The 22126-nt window shown below is 49.7% G+C and overlaps 1 protein-coding gene across 1 annotated transcript in view; it reads right to left on the reverse strand.

Moving 5' to 3' along the window:
• The window catches only part of SLC25A33 (solute carrier family 25 member 33), a 99047-nt gene that overhangs the window by 75212 nt on the left and 1709 nt on the right, over positions 1 to 22126 (reverse strand). Inside the window, exon 2 of the mRNA XM_054009008.1 lies at positions 400 to 481. The gene's annotated coding sequence lies outside the window, so the exon portion shown is untranslated. The remainder of the gene's footprint in view (positions 1 to 399; positions 482 to 22126) is intronic.

Raw genomic sequence — 22126 nt, forward strand, 5'->3', positions numbered from 1 at the left:
AGCATTGCCTCTCACCATGTTTGAATGCTGTTTATACCCCACTGGCTGCCACGTCATGGGCCAAGGTTATAAATACACAGGCTGTGTCTAGACTATGTCTAAACTTGGCCTTGGGTGCCCGTTTCAGGGAAGGAACAGTTCCATCTATTAGCAAAAACAAAAGGGGCAGCCCCAATGTGCTCAATCCAAAGTTGAGAGAGGACTTGGCTGGCGACCCCCTCTCCTCCTGCCATGCTAGACAGGAACTGGCATTGCTTTCTGAAAGGGCCTTGGAAACCTCTTCCTCCCCCCTCCAAAGTTACCGGGCACCCAGCCCAGAGGAAATACCTTACCTGATCCTTTCCTGATGTGCTTCAATGCACCATTGAGTGCAAGAGGCCCAACACGTCACAGACTCACCTTCACTAGCCTGCTCAGAGTGGAGCCAAGGCTGGGCTTGGAGCAGCAATGCAGACTCCGGGGGGAATGCTGTAAGATCAAGCTGGAAAGGAAGAACAAACAGGCATTAGGTTCTCCACACCACCCCCTGGGTGCCTGCACTTCAAACCAGCTTCAGCTCTGGCCACCTCTACGCTAGAAACTTCTACTGGGGTAGCAATGTCAGTTGGGGGGGAAGGGGGGTAATTTTTATGGTATGTCTATATGAACAAAAACCCTAGCTTAGATACAGTTACACCACCATAAAAATGCTCTCTCTAGTACAGTTTATTTTGCTTGGGGAACCAGTAGAAGTTATACCAGCAAACCTTTTATAGGGTCAACTAGGCCACAAACTTCACCAATACATTTCCACACACATCTTTCCTAAAGTGTGGCACCCAGAATTGGACACAGTACTTCAGCGGTGGCCTCATCAGTGCTGAATAGAGTGGGACAACTACCTCCTGTGTTTTACATACAGCTTTCCTGTTAATACACCCTAGAATATTCGCTTTTTTTTTTGCAACTTCATCACACTGTTGCCTCATATTCAATTCGTGATCCACTATAACCAGCAGATCCTTTTCAGCAGTACTACGACCGAGCCAGTTATTGCTCATTTTGTAGTTGTACATTTGATTTTTCCTTCCTCAGTGAAGTGCTTTGTCTTTATGGAATTTCATCTTGTTGATTTCAGACCAATTCTCCAATTTGTCAAGGTCGTTCTATATTCCAATCCTGTCTTCCAACGTGCTTGCAACCCCTCGCAACTTGATATGGTCTGCGGAGTTTTTAAGCACACTCTCCACTTCATTATCCAAGCAATTATTAAAAATATTGAATAGTACCAGACCCAGGACTGAGCCCTGCAGGACTCCACTAGATACACTCTCCCAGTTTGACAGTGAACTATTGATAATTATTCTTTGAGCTCAGTCTTTCAACCAGTTGTGCTCCCACCTTATAGAAATTTAATATAGACCACATTTCCCTAGTTTGCTTATGAGAATGTTGTGAGACTGTATCAAAAGCCTTACCAAAATCAAGATATATATCACATCTACTGGTTCCCCCCCAGCCCCTAGGCCAGTAATCCTGTCAGTGAAGAAAATTAGGATGATTTGGCATGATTTGTTTTTGAAAAAAATCCATGCTGGCTATTCCTTATAAACCTATTATCTCCTAGGTGCTTACAAACTGACTGTTTAATCATTTGTTCCAGTATCTTTCCAGGTGTCAAAGTTAGACGGACCAATCAATAATTCTCTAGATCCTCTTTGTTCCTTTTTTAAAAGCTAGGTACCTATGTTTGCCCTTCTCCAGTCCTCTGCAACCTCACTTGTCCTCCAGGGGTGCTCCAAGTTAATTGCAGCATGTGGGTTATTCTTAGATATATCCCATCCGAATACTGACCAGGCCCAAAGCAGTTTAGCTTGTGAGAACTGATTACAGCCCAGACCTAGGAGGTTGCTGACTACAACTTCACTGACTTCAGAGCTATGTTCAAAGCTCGGTAATTTACCCCATTTCTAATACAGAAAGCCCAAAGCATTTCCCAGTGGAGTGTCTTAGCAGAATTACATCAGATTTGTTGCCACTGTACCACCAGCTGTGTGAGGTCATATCTTCAACTGGGTCCAATCCATCTGTGCCGCTATGTATGGGGGAGAGGGTGATAAATGGACTGCAAAAAACACAGACATTTCTCCCAGAATAACTTCAAGTTGAGAACGCAGAAAGAAAAAGAAATAGAGTTTTCACGTCAGCTCTGTTGTAGAACAGATATTTAAAACAAATGCAGCAATAAATAGAAGGTAGATCTACATTGGCCTTAAACTGCTAGAAAGTCAGACTCTCCTTTAACTCAGGTGGGTTTTAGTCAGTGGCCTCCTGCTGAGTAGACACAGAGTGTCCTAGATGGCCACAGATTTGTTACAATGGGCACATGTTTATCTAGGTGCATAGATGGGAAGGCCGGAAAAGACCATTGTGCTTGTCTCGTCTGACCTCGTGCATGACACAGACCATAGAATTTCACCCTGGATAAGACCTGTGCAGTGTAAGATGTACTGTGCTAACACGAAAAGCCAGAAAGGAGGAAGGGGGGGGGGCAGTGAGGAAGGGGACCAAGTTGCCCCAAAACTCTTTGCAAAGGCCTGTACCCCCCATCTCTTCTACCCTCCTCAAACAGCTGCAGGGCCTTTCTTGGTTCATCTTGGACTTGGAGGACACCGCCAGGGCAGCAGGATATATTGTCCATTTAGACTCAAGGAGTATTATTTAGTCTGGAGACTCTCAAAGGAAATATCCAATTGCACGTGAAAAATCTCTGGAATTTCGTTCACTCTCTCCAGTGTCCCTGTATCTTTGAAACCTCCAAAACACAATTGCTCCTTTATCTACCCGCCTCTGGCTCAAGACTTCACCAGCCGTTTCTGCCCTGCCTAGTGTAGTGCATTACCACCTGCCCTAAGGGTTAAACAAGAAGGTGAGTGTCTTTGCCCCTGCTCCCCCTGCCCCAGGCAGATCCGTACATTGAAGGGTTTGCTGGTGACTGTGGGAAAGAGAAAGTTTTCAGGCTTGTAATGGAAGAGGAATCAGAGCAACACAACCAGGCCAAGGTCTGCTGTCAGATGAAGGGCTGAGACATCACCGTGACAGGTGACCTCATAAGAGCCCTAGGCAAATAATTTACAGTTTTTCCTTCACATTTAAATTATGAAAACAGACTGGCCACTTTCATTCTCTGTTTCTGATCAGTTTCATTGCCTCCTTCTCCTGCACTAGCACAATCTTATTGTGTTCAAGTTTTCAGTAATTCAGGAAAAGTTTATATCTGCAGGGCTTAGGTACAGGGGCATTAAATTGCTGAGTGGACACTATCATTCAGAAGATAAAGGGCCTTTAATTCAATTTAGTTAATTCCCTTCCAAAGCAAATTAAGTTAAACTGAATTAAGGCCACTTTAATTCTGAATGACAGTGTTCACACAAGGGTTTAATGCAGTTTAACTACACCACTTTAAATTCACACCAGAGCTGTAACTGCCCCTTGTGGATGTGCCCTCATGGAGGAGTTCCAGCACAGCACTTTGGTGTACAATGCTATTTACACCCTTATAATCCGAACTGCGGGGTAGTGTAGACATAGCCTAAGTGACTTGCCCAGCGTTACACAGGAAGTCTGTGGCGGAGCAGGGAATCGATTCCCAGGTTTCCTGAGTCCCAGAGAGTAAATAACTGAAGGGGGAGAAAAGCTTCAAACCTGAAACACATTTTCTTACTGAAGCTTTTAAAATTTTAGTTTCATTACAACAGCAAACCCACTTTTAAAAAAAAAAGAAAAAAAAATCTCTAGATATTTTGTTTAAACTACTTGACAGTCTCCTTTACTCCTACAGTTACCCTCAGCATATACCATGTGCACCCACACCTCCCAGCCCCAAGCTGCTGAATGTTTGAAACAGAGTCCCTAACCTGCTAATGGAACAAGCTTGCTAACTACATGCAGTGATACACTTGCGCTCCATGTTTTGCACTGACAGGGAGGAATTTGGATACTGATCTGATTTTCAGCAGTGCTAAATAGCCAGTAATTCCAACTGAAGTTGATAGGAGCTGCAGGTGCTCCGGACTTTTTAAAAATCAGGTTCCGTGAATGCAGAAATCAGGTTTGGAATGTGTCTGGTCCCTGTTTTCCTTCCTCAGAGTAGTGAAAAGGACTAAGATCACCCAGAATTCTGTGCCTTTATGCCTGAAGGAAGCCAAAGTTACTTAACTCCTGACCAATTGTTGAGAACAGTCTGAAGCCAGCAAACAGAGGGTTAAGGAACAGTGACAGGGAGGATGTGTTGGGAATGCTGTAGCAGCCTCCCTCCAGGTGTCCATGACAAAGTTTCCAGCCAGGCAGTTGGCTCCAATATATCCCTTTCCCCATGACTTGGGCATCAGTCTTCCTGAGCTTCCTCTGGAAACCCAGAGTAATGGACACCTGCTTGTACATTGCTGCCTCACTGACATCAATAGCAGCGAAGCAGCTCAATGAAAAGGAGGCCTGGGAAGTCTGACAGCATGTCCGATGCATTTCCTCTGAAGGGCGAGCTGGGCGAGCTTGTAAAGAGGTAGTGCCAAGAGCACCTGTGCTCTTAAATCAAAGCAAGTGGCTGCATGTATGAACGGAGCCAGAGGCAGAACATGGAAGAGCGGGGAGGGGCATAGGAGAAAGGAAAGTCAGGTCGAGGAGAATGCTGGACACTAAGGGAGCCTTCAAGGATAAAGTTTGCCTTATAAGGCAGCCCCCCCTCTCTAGTATCATGGGGGACGCAGGCCACCATAGCACAATACAGCTTTGTTTTGGGCACACACTGTATCCCACAATGTTTTGCAGGAGGGAACAATTAAGAAGCAAGTTGCACTCCCAGGACAGCTGTTCAGGCCAGGAGGCAACGCAGAGGAGGAGGCTCTCACGGCGCCAGTAGCAAGCATTAAAAGCCCATGCAAATTGCTGCACAGAGGAAGTCATCTGCAGGGCACAACAGCAACAAGTTTTATTAGTCCTACCGAATCCAGGAACTATCTCCTGGCACTTGATCTATGAACTAGTTACAGCTCGACAGATCTAAATGACTCTTGTGACAGCGAGATTGTGGGAAGGGGTAGAGAAGCAGCTGGTGCTAGGTGAGCTGAAGGAGCCGGATGGGGAGTGTAGCCTAGAATCAGGTAGCAAGCCAGTAGCACTGTTACAGCGAGCAGCACAGGCAAGCAGAAGGATTGCACTTTGAAGTGCGGTTGTTGTAGAACATGGTTTCCAAGCTGGGGAGAGGGCTCTGGCTCTCATTCAGCCTGCTATGCCGCATCTGCGCTGCCTGTGTCTCATTTCACATTGTGCATGACTCCATGGTTTTTGGGGGTGGCTGGCTGGGGCTCCTTCAATGCCAGTCATTATCCTCTGGCCTCCTCCTCTTGGACGGCCCCTTTCCATCTGGGCTTAAGAGGCCTGCACGTACACAAACACGCATGCACATGAAAAAGAGAGAGGGGGAGAAATGACTGGCACCAAGGAAACCATGGGGGTGTCTGAATCCTCAGGGTCTTGGCTTGGGTTCCATCACTCATCCATGGGGCGCACTTTGGGAGCTAACTGAAACCTGGAATGAAGAGTCCCCAGAAGTGTCTCTTCTCCCCTCCCCACAGTCTCTTGAGAGCAGCATACTGCTGCACAAGATCACACGGGCCCCATAGGGTTCATAAAACCCCTCTTCTAAGTGGACCTCAGCTGCCAATCCCAGCAGCTGTAGCAAATCCATGGTACCAAGACCAGCTGTAAGTGTCAGGAGTCTCTTGGTGTCATGGTCTCCCTTCAGCTCCCTCTGCAACAATGCTTAGGTTTTTCTGTCACCACCCACATAAACCAATGACACCCCAGCCCGCTATTAACCCCTTTCCTCCAAGCCGTGCTGACTCTTCCCCCGTTATTTGTGAGACTCTGATGAGCAACCCTGCTGGGAAGTCCTTTCACTGGCCCCAGAGCCAGACCGGAGTGCAAATGGGAGCTCCGGCTGGCAAGTCCAGTGTTTGCGATGCAGGGCTGTGTGGGGTGGCATAAGGCTACCCAAGGCCATGGCTGGTGGCTTCCAGCTGAACCACACAAAGCCCCACTTTGGCTAGTCACCAGTTTCCCTGCTGGCTTTCCCCCAACCCCCGAGCTGTTCCTGGTGCTCACCATTGGAGATCACGGCCCTTTGTATTCTCTTCTTTTGAAAATTATTATTATTTTTTTTATTAATGAGCCCACTGAGATCACCAGGGTGACGCATTGGCCCAGTGACATCATCACCCTCATGGTGGCTTCCAAGGCATTTTTGAGTCATCCTCCTACCACACAAGCAGAGCCGCTCGGCTTAATAAAAAATAATTAAAAAAAAAAAAAAAAAACCACACACCCTCCTCTCCCGGAGCAGCAGAGAACCAGGCGCTGGGAGGGGTTTGACTCGGAGCCTATCCTGGCACACGCAGTTGCATTCACCTCTTGATCACTTTGGGTTTCACAAGCTAGTCCAAGTTCATTAGCTTTTGTCCTGCTTGTAATTTTAAATCTATGTTCCCCCCCACAGCCTCACCCCTGGGAGATTCCATGAAAACCAGCACCATTCCTAGCTGAATGGAAACCTGTGCTACAGATTAGCGAGAGGAGAAGAATACTTGAGCTTGGCACAAGTGGGTACCATGTAGATGCTAGAGAGATGTCCTCCTCTCTCTGCTGGTCCTTTCATCCCATCTCACTATTTCTTTCTCACTCCACCTGATTGCTGCTCTCTCTCTTTTCCCTCTCCAGCGCGGCTTCATCTTTCACAATTTCTCACTACTTGTTTTTCCATCTCCACCAGTCTCCGCTCCATTTTCACCCTGCATGTTCATTTCCCCCTACCACATTTTTACCCCATTCCCCCACACTGGAGCACTCTTCCTCCTCCCCTTTCTCTGTGTCTGTCCTAAACCAAACACAAGACCCATTAAATCCAAGTCCAGCTTTCCAACCCACGCAGCACTGGAAATCAGTCAGGAGCAAGTTCACCCATCCCTAGCTTAAACCTACAGCTGCACGAAAGGGAAGCATCCAGGAGCCGAGCAGAGAGATCCAGGCTGTGGAGCCCCTGCCAACCAGGACAGGAAACTCATAGTCAAACTCCAAAGGGCTACGGCTGCTCTGGGATGCGGGAGTGCTGGATGGCACGTGGCTATTCTAGCTGTGTGTTAGGCAGGAGCTCAGTCCCTCTTCTCTGGGTCCAGCTGTGCTGGTGGAATCACACCATCCATGAAGTGAACAGGGAATCAAACAAAGAACAGGCAAAAACCAGCTTCTGTTTATCTTTCTGGGTGGAAACAGGCCTAGCATTTCCATGGTTCTGAAATTGCCAGTGAGATTTTGGCTGACCAAGGATCTCCGCCTCTTATCATAGCCAACCAACCACAGTACATGCTTAGCTTTTTCCACCGATCTAACCAGCGGCCAGTTGCTCACTTAAAGAGATTAGTTTCTTATGTGCCTGTTTAATTAATAATGAGGTTGGGAATCGACACTGACAAAAGCCAGGGAATCCAGAGTTCAGGTGGCAAGTCTTGTCCTGCGTAATAGCATAACCCATTGATGGCTATGCAGGACTTTGGAGCTGGCAATGTGTGTCACTCCCTGCCGACTTGGAACTTCCAGGCGAGGCTTGAACATAGGAACAGGAGGGTCTAAAGCCATAGGTTCCTGCCAGTTGAGCTAAAGGAGAATCTCCATTAACTATCATTGGTATGGGATTTATGACACACACACACATAAGTGAACAGCTTAGGTTCTACGTGAGTTGGGAAAGTGGTTAGTTCAGTACCGCACTTGGTATGTCCAGAGCATCTCTCGGCCAAGGACTTCCAGCATAGCATATTAACTACTTAAACCCCACAATACCCTAAGGAAGTAGATAAGGAGTACGTAAGGGCACTACCTCCAGGGTGAGGTACAGCACCTCTAACAGCATATCACAACACTACGCAATGGTTAAGATCAGGAAGGAAGACAACTTCCTCATTGTACTGTATCCAACATACTGTCTATTACCAAAAATCCCCATGCAATGTTTGTATGATTTAGAGTGTTTGACCAGAAACACAGGATTAATCCCAATTTGCATAATTACATCTCACCTCCCAAAATTCCTCCTGTAGTTTTAAGTGACTCTCCCTCACTTCCTGTTCTGAAATGCTGCATGATGTGGTGTTAAACCCAGAGGTGGCTGCATTATAGCATACAGCACTTTGGGATCAGAGGCACTACGTAGCTGTAAGCAATTGGAGATAGGTCTGACCCAGAAGTTCAGATTCTACCCCCCCACTCCTTTGGGACCGTCTAGATCCAGACCTAAACATTGCTTCTCAGATGCACCGTCACAGGGTAGATACACCCTGTCAGGTCGCATGTGACAAATAAGGGATTACAGCTCAAGTGGCTAGAGTAGATATGGCAGAGTAGTGCGGCCTAACGGCCAGAGTCCTTGAGACTGCCCTTGCTCCCAGGGCAGCACTGCCTAGTGGTGTGGGGCAGGGTAGGGGGGCCCAGACTCACCCTTCTCCACAGGTCCTGACCCAGGGCCCTGTGAAACCAGTAGGCCGCAGCTCCCGCTCAGTTTCCTATTTTAAGTGTCACATTCCCTGGGTGGCTTCCTACCCTTGGTTCCTGCTCTGTCAGTTCTCCTCGGGGTGTCAGCCTTCCGGCTCACTCTTGTCCTCTGGGGTCAGCAGGGGTTCCACCATCGATCCCACTGGCTTGGCCTTCGCGGTCTGTAGCCCTAGCAACTCCCTGGCAGGAGCCTACACGTCATGTCTGTTCTGTGTCTCCAGGTTGAGCATGCCCAGCAGGGCCGAGGGGGCATGGCATCTTCAGCCCACAGTGTGCGGTTAACCCCAGCTGGGTCAATGCAGGGTAGATACACTCCATCACACGCACCTATAGCCATGTTTATCATGGCACCATGTCAGTGAGGCATCATAGCAACTCCTGAAGCTGAAGGCCCAGAAGGACAGTACGCTGTCGTATTGCGTAAGGATTTTGCTTAGCAATTGAAAGGCTTCCAAACTAGCTCTTACTCACAGCACTTTGATTGGGACACAGGCTGAATTCCAAGCGCTGTTCCGGACTGCTTTTACTAGCATATTCATAGCCGTCCAGTCTCACGTGGCAACACTGGCAGGTTCTTATACCATGGACAATCCGTCTCTTTAGCTAGGTGTCTTTTAGACTCATCACTATTCACACAGATCCTCGTGCAAAACAGAATAGATTCCCTTTGGGACGTCGGCTGAGGCCTCTCTTGCTCCACCCCCCACCCTTTACTAGGGGGCTCCTCCCAAAGAGGTGGAGTTGAGTTATGGGACCTATCTCCCCTTATTATAATCACCCATATTTATGATGTTTCACGCCTTTGATCCTTGCAGCATGGGAAGCAGAGAGATCTTCCCGCAATTTAATTTGGAGTGTGTGTATTCTTTGGATCCTGGTCTCACTCTCCAGAAGTGGTAGAGGGAGAGAAGAGAAGGGTTCTGGGTACTTTGCTTTCATCCTGAGGTGCAGTGAGACCTTTCATTGGCTTTCCACCCCCTCCCTGGTGTAGAGACACCGATCACGGCCTTGTGATAAGAGCGTCATTGCCAGTGAGATATAAATAAGCAGCAGACCGGGGTCACTGAGTCTGTGTCTTACTCACAGCAAATGTGTCAGCCAAAGTTCTTCAGGCAGGAAACGACGTTTCCCCCCTTTGTCTGTCTCGCTGTCTGCCCTTCCTAGAGGTGTCTGTACAACAGGGTATTACCACATCTCTCTCAGTTCTCCTCCTCTCCATTCTCTTCCACCTGGGAGAGCCAGACATACCCACGTGTATTGTAGCACTGGCATCTCCTCCAGTTGGGATCCATTTGTGTCCTGCCATCATAGTTTGGGAAGTTTGTGCTAGGCAGAAAGATAGGTTACAAATGTGTGCTGTGGTTTAGCAGCTTTGGAATGATCACAACGGTTTCTGCTGCAATGTCCTGGGAAAGCTCCCTCTCCTAGCTCCGCGTCAGGACTTTGGAGCAGCCAGAGAGTGAACAGCTTTCAAAGAATTCACCCCCGGCTTCACCTGAGAACCAGCGCATTCTTGAGAGTGGAACACATCCTGGATGTGTTGAGTCATGCCGGTTGGGGTGCCCGTGTTCAAAAAGGCAGCTTGTTTTTCACTTTCTTGAGTCTTGGAGAGGAGAATGGGCTAGTGGTTTGACCAGGGGACTGGGAGTCAGGATCTCTGGGTTCTGACACCAGCTGCTGTGTCACGATATGTTCTATGGGTGCGTGGCACGTCACAGCCACGGTGGGAAGAGAACCCAGTTCCACTTCCTCCAAAAGCACAATCCCCTAAGCCTTAGCAGGCAGCACTATAAGGACTATGACACATTGTGACCATGTCTGATTCCCTCCAGTAGAGGCAGAAATGGAAATACTTACATTAGCCACTTCTGTCGCATGCTGTGAGAACCGCAGATGAAAAGTACAAGTGATTATTGTTAGCGTAGTTGATTCAGGCCAAGTTTTTGAGAAACAGGGATTAAGGCTGGCAGGGTTGGGACTACTAGTAAAAAGCACTATATAAGAGATAGGAATCATTGTACTTGGCTCCTGCCGGGGTGGGTGGGTGTCAATTTCCACCCCGTGGTGCAGTTTTTATTTATAAACCATATATGAGACCTTTTTCTTTCTAAAGATTTCTAAATTTCAGCTGTCTTTCCTTAAAATAAAGGCAAAACAAATTATAAACGCATAACTAAACCACAGCTCTGCCAGTCAGGAAGCAAACAACCAGACTAAGAAACCCATCTGGCTAGGTGGCATCCTGGGTGGGCACCTTTCTAAATGTTTCATGAATGGCATTGTTACTGGGCTCGAGGTGGGGGGGAAACCGAGGCAAATTAAAAAAAAAAAATCAACTCTTCCTTCAGTTGCGGGGAAGTAGAAGGGGAGGTGGGATGGTTATGGGGAGGACCACCTCCAAGGTCAGAGCCCGAGTCAGTCATCTCTCTCACAGGGAAGACTATGTCAAAGACGAGCAGCAGTTGGGTTAACCCTGGCGTCTGGCTTCTCTGGCACCACGAGGCGTGTGGTTTCAAACCCCGTCTGCCTCCCTACTGAACAACAATGCAAGCCAAGAGAGAGAAAAAAAACCCCAAATCCCCTTAAAGGAAGCCGAGGGCCAGATGTTCTCGGTTTCCTGTCCAATGCTGCCACAGCTGCCATAGCCTGTGGTTGTGGTTTGTCTGTCTATGGCTTGTATGTGAGAGACTGAAACAGCACTTTCTGGAAAGTCCCGCAGCAGCTGCACTGATACCTGACAGGCGTCAGATTTGCCACAGCCAGGGGGCTCTGTCTCGGCGGCAAGGGAAGTTCTGCTCGTTTTGTGCTTAAGCTTGTTGATGATTTTAGTGCCGGGGAGGGCGTTGCAATGACAGCCTTGGAGACCTACTGCTTGCCACAGAAAAGACCCAGCAAACTTTCAACAGACCAGGCCCCACAAGTTCCCCTGCCCAGATGCCCCTCCCCGACCAGCAGGGACCATCTCCAGGCCCAGGACGATCGCTCACTTTCCATGGCCCATTCACTCTTCGGCTCCTTTGCTGGCCAGTTTGTGATGGTGGTTTTGGTGATGTGGACACCGGGGCCAGATCCTGGACTGGTGTAAATCAGCGTAGCTTCATTGAAGTCTATGGAGCAAAGCTGATTCACATCATCTGAGTCTCAGCCCCCAGATTCAGACAACAGGCCATGTTCGGTCTCATTGTATCCATTGACTTCAGTGGTGTTTTGACTAAGCACAGGAAATTGCCCGTGCAAGTTGTCAGCATCACTTTGAATATTCTAATCACAATGGTAATAACTACAGTTGTCTTTGGAAAGCCCCACAGGGCACTTAGGATGCTGCAAGGACAATTATAATGCAATAATCACGATATTTAAAATGCCATGAAACACACCACACAAACCCCAAGCAATGTTTAAGAACCCAAACCTCAGCATCATAAACCAAATAAGAGAGGGACTTAGGGTAAGATCCGCCCTAATTGAAATATACTGAAAAAGCTGATTTCTAACTTTCCAGATAACACAACCAGCAGCAGTTACAGCATATAATAATCTTAGGCCCTTATCCTAGAAAGGAATCTGCACGGGCAGTCCCCTGTGTCTGCATGTAACTTTATTGATGGACACTACAGAGCGCTCAGTATAGGCTCAGGGTCCTAGAATGTAGGGTGTGGGTAATTATTCAACCTATACACATAATAAAATCTGAGAAAAGAGCTCTGTTACCCAAGAACTGGACACACAGACACCTCTTCTGCTGGTCAGTTACACAGGTGTAAATCCAGAGCAACTCCCCTGATCGGAATGGAGTTACTCTGAATCTATGCTGGTGTAAGGGACAGCAGAGTTGGCAACATAACGAGCTGGTTCCAGCTGAAAAGTACTCAGAGAAACACCTGGTACAGTGACAGCCAATCCAATCAGCCATAGGCTGTCATACTACTACTTTACGGTGCACCTTTCATCCAGCTGTGGTTATTCTGCATGTCAGACCATAGCTCTAAATCATAGAGCCTGGACTGGCAAGAGTGTTTGGGTGTTTTTGCTGTTGTGCCTTTCCACCTCCTCAGCACTGATTTGGGCTTGACCCAGGCAAAATTCAAAAGGACGTTGGACGGAAAACAGTCTCCGGGATGGGGCCCTCTAAGAGCTGCCGTTTAAGAATAATAGGAAGAAAAAGCAAATCCAGTCTGTTTCCAACAAGAGAAGGAAATGGAACAAAGGAACCAACAGAAAATTCTGCTTACACACCACTACTTGCCACCGTCCACAGCTTTGCTAAGGGAACCTGGCCGGGGCTAAGCTAGGCCAACAAAATGTTTTAAATTAAGGCATCTGCATAACCTGACAATTCTGGAACCTGATCTGTAAAACTAAGGCTGCTTGGGATAGCTACAGATCGTGAGCCTTTGCCGGGTATATGGGCCACCCAGCTTAGTGCAGGAGAACTATTTTTCTGTTTTTAGGTATTAACCTAACCTGCTGAAAGGCTGTGGAGAGCAAGGGTGTCCACCCAGGGCGTTGGTGCAGAGTAATTAGTACTAGTGCACACAAGTGACTCTGCCCTAGCAACCCGGGGCTTTTTCCCTGTGTAGACAAGCCCTATTAGTAACAAGATTTTAAAGATGGCTAGAATGAGGCACAGATTGGTTGAGCGATTTGCCCAAGGCCTTGCAGTGCGTCAGTGGCAGGGCTAAAACTAGAGCTCAGAAGTTTTTGTTTTCCAGTCTCTTGCCACTCCCTTCCCATCCCCACCCTGTACAGCACACTGACAGAAAGAAGGAAAGTGCCAGACTAGTAGGATACAATGAAATCAGCAAGAGGCAATGCTGATCACTATCAGCGTCTGTGGCAATTAATGAGCACATTCTCCTCTCACAGTAAGTTCCGGAAAACTCTCCTAAGCCATCCAAAGATGCCTCAGGAAGTGCCAGGAATGGACGTCAGCCCCATTCACTAGCATCCATCCCTGATGCCAGGACTTCGTAAGAGATGCAGATGGAATATATCTGGCAACCGCGCCAGCTGGCCAGTGCTGCGCCTATTTGCAGCTATAGCGCTAGCAGTGAAGATGGCCATCGCAGGCTGTATGCTGCACTCTGCCTCGCTGGTGCGCTGAGGAAATATGCAGGGCCTAATTCAGTACATGTCAGAAAGAAGGATGCTTTTTTGGTAACTGGATGGATAAATGGATTCCCCCAGGAACTGCAACACCCCAGACATGAAATATTCCTAGAAGAGAGAGAGAGAAAAATTGGAGTCCCTTTCAGGCAATACCCACTTGCTAGCTTTTTACCACACACAAGGCAAACCTCTGCTTTCAGCCTGCCAGACTTTCTGATTAAGGAATATCAAAGAACTAAGGGTCCTTAAGAGAATGCAGAAGCCTGTGTGCCTCCTTGTAGTGCATAGGAACAGAGTAGCATCCCTTTAAATATTCTGTGAGCCCTCTAGTGGTGCTTACTGTGTTCTATGATGTAGAAGCTGCCAGAAACCAACCAGAGCAGCAGGCTGTATCTAGCTAGTCCTGCCATGTTTGCGTGTATTTAGTAAACACAGTTGTGAGACACACACACACACACACACACACACACACACACACACACACCCGCCAGGGCCCATGAGGGATTGTTTTGTTGTGTAAAGAGCAAATGACACATCACTCTTCCATCTCAACTGAACCAAAAAAAATGGTAGCTGCTTCCAGCAGGGAGCAAAAGGAATGCAAATTGTCCGTACACAGAAAACAAAACACACCCGTTACATAGGAGATTCTGGCTAGTACAGCGTAGGCAGGGATTGGCCTAGGGACGTGCGCATTTCAAACTACCAACCGCACCCCATTGCCCACAATTCCTCCAGGACCCAGAGTGAAGAAACGATCCAGAAATGGAGAGAGTCCAGGACAGTCTGCAACAAAGATAAATCAGAAGAGCAAGAGGGCAGGATTTCCCCAACATACCAAGACACCCTTTAGCCCTTGAGGAAAGATATTAATTCTGACACTCTCCACCGGGCTGTGTATCTCTGTGTGGCTGTGGGGAGCCAACCCAGAGTGGTAGCAGTAGTCTAATGGTTCAAATCTAGGATTGGGAGTCAGGGGACCTGGGTCCGCTTCCCAGTTTCGTCACTGACTTGGTGTGTGATCCTGGGCAAGTCACTTCACTGCCCTGTGCCTCAGTTTCTCTACCTGTAAGATTTGTATTTATTTGTTGTCAGGTTCAGTAAAGCGCTTGGGGATGCTTGGACGAAAGGCACTAGAGCAGGGTGGAGTGGGGTTATTATTTAGCACATATTATCCCCTCGAGGACCAGGTGGACTCCCCTTCCCTTCCCTAGGGCAGCCTCTCTGTCTCTCTGTCTTTTATTTAATCGTGGTGTAATCCTGATTAGTTACAGCCTGCTCTTGTTTCTCCACAAAGCCATGTGGGCAGCACCACTCACGCGCCGCTGTCTGCCTTAGCCCTCTGATGGTGAGCCAGAGCAGGAGGAATTAACCACTGAGCTGTCTGGCCGCATCTCCAACAGGAAGCTGTTCCGCTTACGGCCCAGACAGCAGGCTTCAAGGTGCCTGCAGGAGGATGTCATTGTCTCGACATGTGGGGTGGGGGAGGGGGGGCAGCTGCGCAGGGAAGAAAGGGGTGGGAGAAAGAAAGAGCACATAGCAAAAAAAAAAAAAAAAAAAAAAAAGCAAAGGAGGGGATGGGGAGCAGGAAGAACAGAGAATCCAGCCGTTGGCACTAGCAACTTCAGAAAGGCTGAAATAAACCAGCCGAAAGGAGCAGGCAGGCTCAACCCACCCATTGACTGTAGTGGAGTCATCCCAGGTTTGTCCCATCAACGATCCACATTTTGTGACCACCTGAAAACCAACGCCAGCTGCAGCAGCAGAGGTGTTGCTACATTCCCTGGGCCCAGGCTGGGGGACTGAGTGACAGCTGTGTGGCAGGCATGGGTAGGCTTGTCGGGGTGCCGTATCACATGCATCCACGTCTCCCGTTTAGCATCCAAGCTGGGAGCATGATTCTCCACAGCCGTGTTCTAGCACTTGCACCGGCGTGAAGTGGGTGTAAAATGCCACTATTGCCAAAGCCCAGTGAAATCAATGGAGTCATGCCACTGACTTCAGGAAGTGTCAGCTGAGTTGGGGACTCTGATGTAGTCGCCTCTTTTGCACTAAACTATGCCCAAGGGCAAACAGCCACACAAGGCACAAGGCGGGGGAGAATCAGGCCCACAGCTGTGCGCTGAGCACGTGCTCCCCTGCACACATCCATGAGCAAGTGCAAGGGAGGGCTTTGGTTTGCTGTGTGCTTGCGAGCGACACGTATGGATGTGAGTGTGCATTACACGGGCCACATGTGGAAATCCTAGAGGGGGCTTAAAGGGGAGGCAAGACTTGAGCGCAGTATTAACTGTGGTGTCAGCCTGAAGCCAAGCAGTCTGAATCCATTTTAATGGGGCCTGGGATTCCTGCCCTCTCCTAGTGCCATGTTCTGTCCTAGAGCAAGTGCACCTCTGAGCACAGAACCGGACCTTTGGCTCTGAAAGAACAATGCAGCCATGCATGGTACACAGCAACGATCCCAGCTCCCCCGCCCCCTTTAGTGCTGGATTCTGAACCTAGAAAGATCACCTTTTTGATGGGAAAGCCTAATCTTGGGGAACCAGAAAGTGCACAGCCTGTGTAGTGTGCCAGGAGTTATCACCCAAGCTCTCTTTGGTGGAACATTGTCTTCTAAGGGGAGAAACAAACAAAAGGAAGACAGATGTATGGTAACCTCAGCCAGTTGAGTTTCTGCAGGTGGCCCAGAGCCAGCTGAGCTCTCCTGAAGTTCCCACAGCCAGCTCTGCTCTTGGGAGGGTCCTTTCACGCTCTTTTGCAGGAGCCCTGGGGCTGACCTGGTCTCTAAAGGACCTCAGAGCAGCTATGTCCTTTGAGGGCCTCAAAGGCTCCAGCTGAGTTCATGTGAGCTTCCCACCTTTCCCATCATTGAGGACAGACAGGGTAACTTACACTAGCCTGTCTAGGTGACGCTGAGGAAATGATTTGCTAATGAAACGTGACATTTTCAACGTCTGAAGCCTGCTTAATCAGAACGACCTATTCCACTTTCAAGTGGTTTGGGCTGCAATGAGCAGTAATTAAGGGGATTTTCCAGGCCTGTTCCTCTGCTTTTCAAGCCAGGCTGACTTCTCTCCCTCTGATGTTTAGCTTGGGTGGCATTTGGCCACCAGCTATGAGCAGGTAGTGCCTGTGCATCCAGCAGCACATGGGCCTTTGCTATGCTGACTAAGATGAAGGGAGAGCTGCGGGAGGTTTTCATCTTTATGGTTCTCCCCCACCACCTGTGTGATTTTCCTGGTGATTTCCCCAAACCTATAACAAAGCTCCTGGAGCAGATCCTGCTCTCAGTAACATCAGTATAAATCTAGAGCGACTCTCTTGCAGCATCACAACGCTGTGCCTGAGAGCAGAACTGGAAACTGGAGCTCTACCAGGGACTACTCAGGGCCAAAATCCTCGTCAGCTGGATCTACGGTGCTGAATCATGCCTGCGAGCACATTGTTTTGGGCATGGGATTGACATTGTCCTTTCCTTCAGACAAGGGGCTGAGCTAGGCATGGCTTTCAGGGACCTTGTGACAAGCCAGTCTCACCTGTAGACCTCACATGGCCATCAAATCAAACCCAAATTGGAATCCAGGACTTGCTGGCCCTGCTAGGGTACCACGGAGGGGTATCATGTAGAAAACCTGGCATCTGGAGCAACTCTGGGATGCTTGGGAGAAAGGTGTATCTAAGCCTACCTCTACCAACTGATTAGGATGCATTTGATTTCTGAACTGGAGGGTGCCAAGCTAGGGACAGAGAATGGTGCTCAACGAAAAGATGATGCGGGGGAGAGGATTGGAACAAAGTAGAGGGCCCTACACGGCTGCTCCTGGCCATGAACAAGGCGAGTAGCCTACTGGGATCTGAACTTCCCTACATACCGACCGTTGGCCACCCCTTTTCCCCATGAGGGGCCACAGCAAGAACTCTGGCTCCAAACCAACGGCCATACTTTGCGTCCCGGGCTGAGCTTTATGCTTCTGGTCCACAAAGAGAGAGAGCCAGACATGGCAGCACGGCCTACGGTTTGCTCCTGAAGGGGCACAGGTGCCACTGCACTCAAGTCCTGCCCCCGGCTGCAGCTGCGCATTGTGAATAATATCCCCGCCCACAACGCCTGCGAGCGCAGCACCAGCCCTGGACGAAGAGAAACAAGTGCGCATCGGGTTTCTAAGAACAACTGGTGCAAGTCCCAGATCTGAGCTGGCTTCAATGGAGCTGAGCCCAACTGTTTTACATCAAAACAGAGATTTTTCCTCCACGCTCAGCCTGTTTCCACTTATAGCAGGGCAGGGGCAGTCTGCCATTTCCCCATTGCAGCACACAGGGAGGGGGGGAGGGTCTGATTTGTGCTGTCACCAGGATCTTCAGTCCCCCAACACCACAGACTTGGGCCTGCCACCTCCCCCAGCCTTCTGACTTCACCTGGTACCGTGGGGCTGTCAGGCAGTCATTCGAATAGGAGCCTGGGACTCAGACTTTCTGGAGGATACATCCCAGCCACTGACTCTGTGACCGTGGGGAGGTCACGGCCCTGCTCTGGGCCTCGTTTCCCCACCTGTAAAATGGGTATAATATTCTTTTGCACCTTGGGGATGTGCTTTGAGATTAAGGCAGTGCTTATGTGATTTTCAGAAGGGCAAAGCACCCACGGCTCCCACTGGCCTGCAACGGGAGCTGGGCATTCTCGGCACCTCTGAGAATCAGGCCATAAACTCACTGCAGGACTCCTCGTCCATTGGATGGAAGTAGACACCAAAAAGAGCCTGAACCCAGCTGATCTGCATGAATTTGTGTGAAGGTGACTGTATCCTGTACCTGTAAACAGAGCAGCAGCCAGTCTCTTGGGTTTACAGAGACTGCCAGCAAAACATGGGACATTAAAGACTCAGTAAATGATGGAAGTAAAGGCCCCTGCAGCTGCTCCTCATTTCTGGACGCAAGATCTATCACTGAACTTCTGGGCCACATGCACTCCTCACCGTTAACTTCACCAAACACCCGACGTCATCGGCTCTTCCTACGTGGCCAGGATCTGTTCTCTCATCTGCAGCCCCCATCTGTTAGCGCAGCCTCCCTGTATCGCTGTCTCATCTGTCCTCATGACTTGACCACGCTCTTACATTCTTCTCTGTCCCCGCTCTGCCATGACCCATTATTTCACTCCTGCACAGCATCTTGGGGGGAAGCTGATGTGACAGGCTGGAGGACTCCAGGCAAAAGGGAAGTCGCACCATGGTGCCCCTCTGCTGGGTTTTCTCCTCTCTATATTACAAGCCAGCAGTGAGGCTGGGAATTCTCCATGCCATGAAACACAAGGAGGGACAGCCATGACTGTCGGGGGGAGCAGGGCAGGTCTTCAATGCAAATGAGGTCCTGATCCAAAGTCCATTGCAGCCAACAGAAAGTCTCCCAATTACTTCGGCGGGCTTTTGATCCGGCCCCTGATGAGCGGAAAAGGCTGTGTGTGGAGTATTTCTACAGCCACACAGGACCGTTCAGTACCTGCCCCCCAGTACGAGGTGCAGGAGCACCCACGGTTATGGAGTCCTCCTGTTTGGCCCAAGGCTCCCTCTGAACACACAGAAAATGAGAGAAGAAAAGCTTGAGAGAAAATACAGTGTAAATAGCAATGAAATGAAACGATGTGAAGCAAATTTAAATGGGCCGAAGTGGTGATGTTCCAATGCGGATTTGAACTTCCTTGTGTCTGAAAGCAGGGTCCATTCCAGCAAGCAAAGGGTCACACAGTTCTGACCCACAGCAGAAACGCTGTCGAGTCTGGGGACAATCGGAGCGCCCCAGCTCCAGCTGTAGGCAAAGACGCTTTTATTTTGATGATCACAACTTGCAAAGCAGCTAGACTGAGTCACAAGGATGAGACTCCCCAGTTCCTTCTAGACACCAGACTGGGCTCGTGTGAACCCCCTCACTCACTGGCGGAACAAGTGCAACAGCAAAAAAGCAGCAAAGGAACAAAGGGAGCAAGGATGAGGCACCAGGCTGGGAGTCAAGCACCCTGTAGCTCACTTGCTGGGTGACCTTGGGCACATCACTTAGCAGCTCCGTGCCTCAGTTTCCCCTCTGGAAAACGGGGATACTGGCATTTGTCTCCCACACAGGAGCGGAACTTGTTACCATTTGCCAAGTGGTTAGAAATCCTCCAAGGGATGTTGCTGCATGGCGTGAGTGCAAATATTCTGACCGAAACACTGACAAGCTGAGGAAATGAAAGAGTCCCCCGCCGAGCTCGGCACCTCTCTAGAATCCGACCTGGCGAGGGAGGTGAGAAGTGGACCTATGCCAAGCTGGCAGAGGGAGGGCTGAAGGAATCCATCCTGTCCCCCACTCGCCTGGTGGCACACAAATACAAGCGAGGCAGCAGCAGCAGCAATCCCGCATGGTTGACTAACGCGGCTCCCTGTAGCCGGTCCAACAACAGCCCAGGCGGATCATAAAACAGCCTCTCACATCCATGTGGTTTGCGCTGCTAGGAGACAAGGCACCAAACACAACCTCACGCGGGCTCAGTAAAACCTTATATCCCCTCAGACCCGGAGCTCAGCTGAAGAATTTGCATCACCTAATTAAAACCAAGCCAAGTTTGCAAAGAAAAAAAAAAAAAAATCCCAACCCCAAAAAGCCCCTCCCCACCCCTCTCCATGATTTCAATTACACTAAAACTTGAAAGCTGCCTTCCTGGCCTCTCCCCGGGGATTTCCTTGCAGAAGCTTTGCTGGCAGGGCTCAGCTGCTAAGAACATTTGAAGGCTAAAGTCACTTCCTTTGCCTGGTGCCCAAAAGGCAGGTGTAGCCCTTTCTCTGGCCTTCCCAGGGAGAAGAGCGAACAGAGAGCTCCTGGGAAACACAAGGAGGCCTTGAAACAGTTGCTCTGGGTTTGGCTGCCGTGGGCGGTCACGGGGTTGTTGTTCTGCAAGGAGGAGGAGACGCTGATCTCTCCTTTACAACCAGAGATGGGGTTGTTCATTTTATTTTGGTTCACCCTTTTTTTTTTTGGGTTTGTTTTTTTAAGCAGCTAGAATAAGGGGCACTGTGGCCAGGTACTATGCCAGCTCTTCCTCCCCATCACCTCTGTAAAACAATCCGCACCTTGGCTTACTCCCAGCCGGCAGCCCCCTGCTCTCCCACTCCTGGATCCCCCCACAGCTCTGCTGATGCACCTCACTCTTCCCTAGCAGCACCCCACGTTGCTTGGCCCAACCTGCGAACTTGTCACCTGCAGCAGCCCTTCCTCTCCCAGGCATGCTACATCGCTCGGCCGACTCCCCCCCACCTCCCTTGGAATGGCCCCCTACTAACCCAGGCATGGGCCTCTCATGAGCCAGACCACAAGACGTGTCAAGTGTCATGCTAGTTTTATGGCAGCTGGAGAAAACGGAGGCCAAATGAAAGCAGAACAACCCCAGCCACAGTTCACTTCAGAGTCCCTGTGTCCAGCAGCAACTTCTCCATTTTCCGGCTTCCTAGGATTCGGTGTGTCTTGGGAAGTTAGTGTATTAGGCTCTCATCTGTTCATTTTTTCCCCTTTGCAGCAGCCAATCAGACTGTTGGGCTGGGAGGTCACCGCCAAGCAAACCTGCCTGCTGCTCTGTCTCCCACACCCACTCTGCTGCAGGGTGAGAGTGAGGGGGTGCGAGGAGGTGAGGATGATTCGTGCAGCTTGTGTCTCCGTTTCAGCAAATCCAGAACCTGCCCATTCGCTCCTTTCCCAGCAGCTGGCTAAGGCAGGGACCGGCACAAAAGCAAACTGTCGGTGACTCAGCTCAGCGGGGCTGCCCTTCATCTCAGGAGCTGATCTCAAAGCACGCTGCAAACGTTCATTAAGCTTCAAGGCCATCCGCAGGTAACTGAGCATCCTCCTTCCCATTTTATAGGGGGGTAAACTGAGGCAGAGAGCTTCTCCCAAGCCCCCAAAGCGAGTCAGTGGCAGAGCTGGGAACAGAAGGCAAGAATCCTGCATCCTCGTGTTCTCCCCACCCCCTGCCCTGTCCGAATCACCAGGCAATGCTGCCCGCCAAACCACCTATCTGAGATCAGTGTCTAGCCATCTGGTTTTGCTAAGTGCGTCAGTGGACGTTTCCCATCTATCACGTTAGTCAGTGACCCAGCTTCCTGGTGGGAGTTCCTCACCTTGCCAGGCCTCCTCCATCCATCACACAGCAGGACCTCCCCATCTGGTGCTGAAGAACAGAATGGGGGAGGCCTGTCGCTAGGTAGCATGGAGCTGGTCCGGCCCGGCCCGTCTTGAGGGCGGGTAAGTACCAGGGGATGCATTAGAGGCGCCTTTCTTCAACTGCCTGACACCTCCTGGCTTCAGGTTTCTGGCCGCTGGAAGCCTGTGTGGGGTGGCAGTGTGTGGGCCGGGGGGCAGCGCTCTTGTGAGGTTTGGACACAATTTTGGTAGCTCACACCCTGTGATTTCTCCT

Source organism: Malaclemys terrapin, chromosome 19, assembly GCF_027887155.1.
Source record: "Malaclemys terrapin pileata isolate rMalTer1 chromosome 19, rMalTer1.hap1, whole genome shotgun sequence".
Classification (NCBI taxonomy): Eukaryota; Metazoa; Chordata; order Testudines; family Emydidae; genus Malaclemys; species Malaclemys terrapin.